We start from the raw sequence: 5000 nt of genomic DNA, 5'->3' as shown, positions 1-5000 counted from the left end.
ACAACTGTCGGTTCAGCTCTCTGGTGCTCCCTGCTGGCAGTATCACTATACTGTCCTCATGTTTCACAAAAACAGTTTTGAGAGACGTTGTCAGTTTTTGTATGTTGCTTAAATCCTCCAAAGCGGTTGGCAGTAAACATCAGGTCACGGTACACCACGGAGTCAATGAGCTCGAGTTGAAAAAGAAAAAGCTTACAGCACCTGGAATTCCCAGGCGGTCTCCCATCCAAGTACTAACCAGGCCCGACCCTGCTTAGCTTCCTAGATCAGGCGAGATCGGGCGTGTTCAGGGTGGTATGGCCGTGAGCAATTAGTGCAGGCGCAAAACCAGGTTTTATACAGTAGCACATAAGGAGTGAGAAAGCTGCTGAGGCTCGACGTTACACTTTTACAAAAACAATCATTAGTTAGATATAAACGGCAGTAATTGATTCAGTAGGACTCCTTATCCATGTAAACGATCATTGTGACATCTGAATTCATTAATTATCTGAAATACACTGCGTGTGCATGTGATGTTAAATGTTTGAACCAAGGTTAACGGTTAAAGTGTCAGAGAATGGGTGGTGATTTTTTGACGTCCTCCCATGATCTGAAGTGAGCGTGCGTGTTTGTGTTGGTGAAAGTTTAAGAAATGTACAACTGTCGGTTCAGCTCTCTGGTGCTCCCTGCTGGCAGTATCACTATACTGTCCTCATGTTTCACAAAAACAGTTTTGAGAGACGTTGTCAGTTTTTGTATGTTGCTTAAATCCTCCAAAGCGGTTGGCAGTAAACATCAGGTCACGGTACGCCACGGTAGGCCACGGAGGCAATGAGCTCGAGTTGAAAAAGAAAAAGCTTACAGCACCTGTTATTCCCAGGCGGTCTCCCATCCAAGAACTAACCAGGCCCGACCCTGCTTAGCTTCCGAGATCAGACGAGATCGGGCGTGTTCAGGGTGGTATGGCCGTAAGCAATTAGTGCAGGCGCAAAACCAGGTTTTATACAGTAGCACATAAGGAGTGAGAAAGCTGCTGAGGCTCGACGTTACACTCTTACAAAAACAATCATTAGTTAGATATAAACGGCAGTAATTGATTCAGTAGGACTCCTTATCCATGTAAACGATCATTGTGACATCTGAATTCATTAATTATCTGAAATACACTGCATGTGCGTGTGATGTTAAATGTTTGAACCAAGGTTAACGGTTAAAGTGTCAGAGAATGGGTGGTGATTTTTTGACGTCCTCCCATGATCTGAAGTGAGCGTGCGTGTTTGTGTTGGTGAAAGTTTAAGAACTGTACAGCTGTCGGTTCAGCTCTCTGGTGCTCCCTGCTGGCAGTATGTCACGCCCAGCTTTGCCGTGCTGGATGTGCCTCTCTGCCTGCCTTGCTTGGCGTGTCATGGTTGTCCGTGTTCCGTGTCCGTGTTCTTTCTATCGCCACTAGGGGGAGCTGTCTCTGTTGGTCGTGCCGGGCTGATGGCTGGGCTGATTGAGCTGGAGATAAAAGACGCCTTTCCCGTCGGCTCGGTCTCTCTCACTACTGCTATGGCCTGACGGGGAAGGGCTGGCTGCATCTTCGCTCCTCATCTTTACCTCACTTTGCTTTATATTACATCTACTGATATGCACTACACTTTTGGTTTGGCTTCCCCTTACTGATAAGGTTTTGGCATTAGCACTTTAAATAAATAATTGTTCCATCTTTACAACCAGCGTGGCTCCCTTTGTTATGTCAGCTCTACTCGAGCCAAGTGGTCCTGACATAATGGGGGCTCGTCCAGCCGTATTGTAACCCTGAATTTGGTGGAAATTTGGTAGGTTTACTCTAATTCCCACTCAACAGCTGAGTGCGGTGTAGTCACGTGATCGGCGTTTACGTTTTGTGAATGAAGTCGGGGTAGGCGTAGTTTGGGTCTACCGGCTTCGGAACGCCGATTGTTTGATTTGGGGAGATCATCGCTGGTTATTCTTTGGTTAAGCTTGGTTTTGAGGAAAAATTGGGGAGCTTTCATTTAGCCACATATGGTTTTTGTTTGTTTTTTGAGAGGGGGAATGCTTTTCTCGTAGTGGAGCGACCAGTCATTTGGAGCCATTGTCGTCCCCATTCTAGAGCGCTTCCGCGCTGGGTTTATAGGCTGCCGTGTCACTGTTTCTGGGCCAGGGCACCGCTGTGGAGAACCGACCGCATTGGCTTTGTCGGGACGGCACGGGCTTCAGCAGCGTTTGGTGAGGAAATGATGTAATCATCCTGGTCCTTGGACTCAGTGCGAAGATAGGTTAGTGGGGGTAGGTGTTTAGGGGGAGGGCTCCGATTGGTCTGCTCTTCTGCGTGATTTGATTTCACTTTGCATTATAGTTTTTCTTTTGTTTGGGCTATGTGGTTAGATTATTGGATAATTAGTGGAAGACCGATGGTTAGTTCTGCTTTTGGATTGTGTACATTGACATGTGATTGTATCATTTGTGGGCTTGTATAATGAGTGGATATGATGACTTTTTGGCTGCTCCATCAGAGAGGTTATTGGTAGCGTTGACAAAAGAGCAGTTGTTTTGTGTAGCAGATTATTATGTGATTGAGGTGACCATTCCAAAGAGGGCTAATAAAGATCAGTTAGTGGATTTCCTTCGGGAGCGTTTAAAGGAGAAACGGGTGTTGTCTGGGGTTACACCTGTAGACCTAACGTCATTGACGGTGCCTGACCAACCGTTGTCCAACATGAGTCAACTAACGTTTGATGAGCAAAAAGAACTTTTGCAAATGCAGTTAGAACATAAGAAATGGGTGGTGGTGCAGGAGTTGGAGCAGAAGAGGATCGAGGCTTTCGAAAGAGAGAAAGATCGATTGCTTGAGATGGAGCGGCTTAAGCATACCGAGCATGAACAAGAGCAAGCTCGAGAGCTTGAGCGCACCAGGCTTAAGTTGGAAGCTGAGGGTAGAGGCAGTGCCGGTCAGCATTCAGGTTTGGGAAGTATGATTAAGTTCCTTCCCAAGTTCAATGAGCGTGATCCCGATGTCTTCTTTTCACTATTTGAAAATGTTGCTGAAAATCAAGATTGGAGTAGCGAGGATAAAACTCTGCTGTTACAGACTGTTCTAATTGGCCGGGCACAAGAAGCGTTTGTGGCTTTGACTTTTGAAGAAAGGAGAAGTTATGATAAAGTAAAAGAGGCTGTGCTGAAGTGCTATGAACTTGTTCCAGAAGCATACAGACAGCGTTTTCGCAATTTACGAAAATTCGAAAGGCAAACTCATTCGGAGGTAGCCAGGGAGCTCGCAAGTTTTTTCAATCGCTGGCTCACTGCAGAGGGTGTTGTTGAATTCGATGGCTTGCGTAATTTAGTGATGCTGGAACAGTTCAAAAACATAGTGCCAGAACGCATTGTTACATATCTTAACGAGCATAACGTGAAGACCGCAGCCGAGGCTGCTGTCCTCGCTGATGGCTATGTGTTGACTCACAAGAATCAATTAGCCTATGTACGAGACTACTCGCAACGGTATGACAATCGCAGAGATGACCGCGACCACCGCAAAGATCACCTCGACGTTGATGCGCAGGTGGTTCGTGGAAATGTGGGTCCTCCTGGAAGGTTGGTTTCTGTGCCTCATAGCAAAAGTGAAGAAGACAATAAATGTAATTATTGTTGGCAATTGGGCCATTGGAAAATTGATTGTCCAGCTTTGCTTGCACGCAGAAAGAGTAGGTTTACAGAAATGAATAGGGAAGTCAAGGACGTCGGCTGTGTGGCTTCGATTCCTGCTGCGCATTTGGATGATGAACCTAAAGGAACAACCATGTCTAACTATGCTCCTTTCATTACAGAGGGGTTTGTGTCAATTATGGGAGATGATCGTATAGTGCCAGTAAAAATACTGCGTGACACAGGATCATCTGAGAGTTTTATATGTCAATCGTCTTTGCCTTTCTCCTCTTTATCGGACACTGGGAGCTGTGTTCTGATTCGGGGAATTGGCCTTCATCCGTTTCCAGTGCCATTGCACAAAATTAAGTTACATTCTGGATTTGTGAATGGCGAAGTGATTATCGCTGTACGTCCGACTCTGCCTGTAGATGATGTTGACCTGATTATTGGAAATAATTTGGGGGGGGATTGCGTATGGCCTGAGAAGTCATGTCATTTTCCGGTGGTGGAATCAGTAACTGCAGCATCAGCAGAGCCGGACAAATGTCTTCTGGATTTCCCAGAGATGTTCTCTGCCTGCGCTGTGACGCGAGCGATGGCTCGTGCGCAGACAGAGAAGTCGTTTGATGTGTCCAAGACTGGTGCAGGTAAAGTGTTTGTCCCAGAGTTACCACCATTGGCCGTGAGAGTTGACAGTGAGATAATTGGCGCACAGAAGAATGGTCCAAGTCTTGAGAAGTATTTTGCATTTGCCACTGATCAAGCCGAGCATGGGTATTCGATCAAGGATGGATTATTGGTGCGCAGGTGGTCACCTCAGGAAGACACGGGTGGGGCAGATCAGGTGTTGCAGGTGGTGATGCCTGTAGAGTACCGTGATGTAGGGTTGAAAACTGCGCACGGGGACGCGTCTGGACTTTTTGGGGTGAGAAAGACCTACGATCGTGTGTTGCAGCATTTCTATTGGCCACGTATTAAAAGAGATGTAGCGGGGTACGTTAAAGCTGGTTATACTTGTCAACTGGCAGGTAAACCAAATGTGTCCATTAAACCTGCGCCGCTACAACCCACTCTGGGCTCGCCATTTGGGGCGAAATACTCTGGTCCGTTCACTGTCCTGCGTAAAATCTCGAAGAGTAACTATGCAGTGTCTACTCCTGAGCACAGGAAGAGAAAACAACACTGTCATGTCGATCTACTAGAACCGTATTATTCCTCGCCATTGCAGGTGGTGGGGGAGATAACTGCGGCTAGTCCTGTGGCGCTCGCTTTTGGGGTGGGCGTGCCTGATGTTTCGCAGGTGGCAGCTGCGGATGGGGTGAAGATCGGGTGGTGAGAATGGCCGGTGTTGGTGATGGGTTGTAGGC

At 47.0% G+C, this 5000-nt stretch overlaps 2 non-coding genes across 2 annotated transcripts; both read right to left on the bottom strand.

The window, feature by feature from the left end:
- Positions 1 to 189: 189 nt before the first annotated feature.
- On the bottom strand, positions 190 to 308 carry LOC130395476 (5S ribosomal RNA). Its single transcript, XR_008898529.1, has one exon. It is a non-coding gene; the product is annotated as a 5S ribosomal RNA (ribosomal RNA).
- A 529-nt stretch (positions 309 to 837) lies between these two features.
- On the bottom strand, positions 838 to 956 carry LOC130401353 (5S ribosomal RNA). The gene has a single exon (XR_008903815.1). It is a non-coding gene; the product is annotated as a 5S ribosomal RNA (ribosomal RNA).
- Positions 957 to 5000: the final 4044 nt, after the last annotated feature.

Source organism: Gadus chalcogrammus, chromosome 12 (genome assembly GCF_026213295.1).
Source record: "Gadus chalcogrammus isolate NIFS_2021 chromosome 12, NIFS_Gcha_1.0, whole genome shotgun sequence".
Lineage (NCBI taxonomy): Eukaryota > Metazoa > Chordata > Actinopteri > Gadiformes > Gadidae > Gadus > Gadus chalcogrammus.
This window is presented reverse-complemented; position numbering and strand designations above follow the sequence as displayed.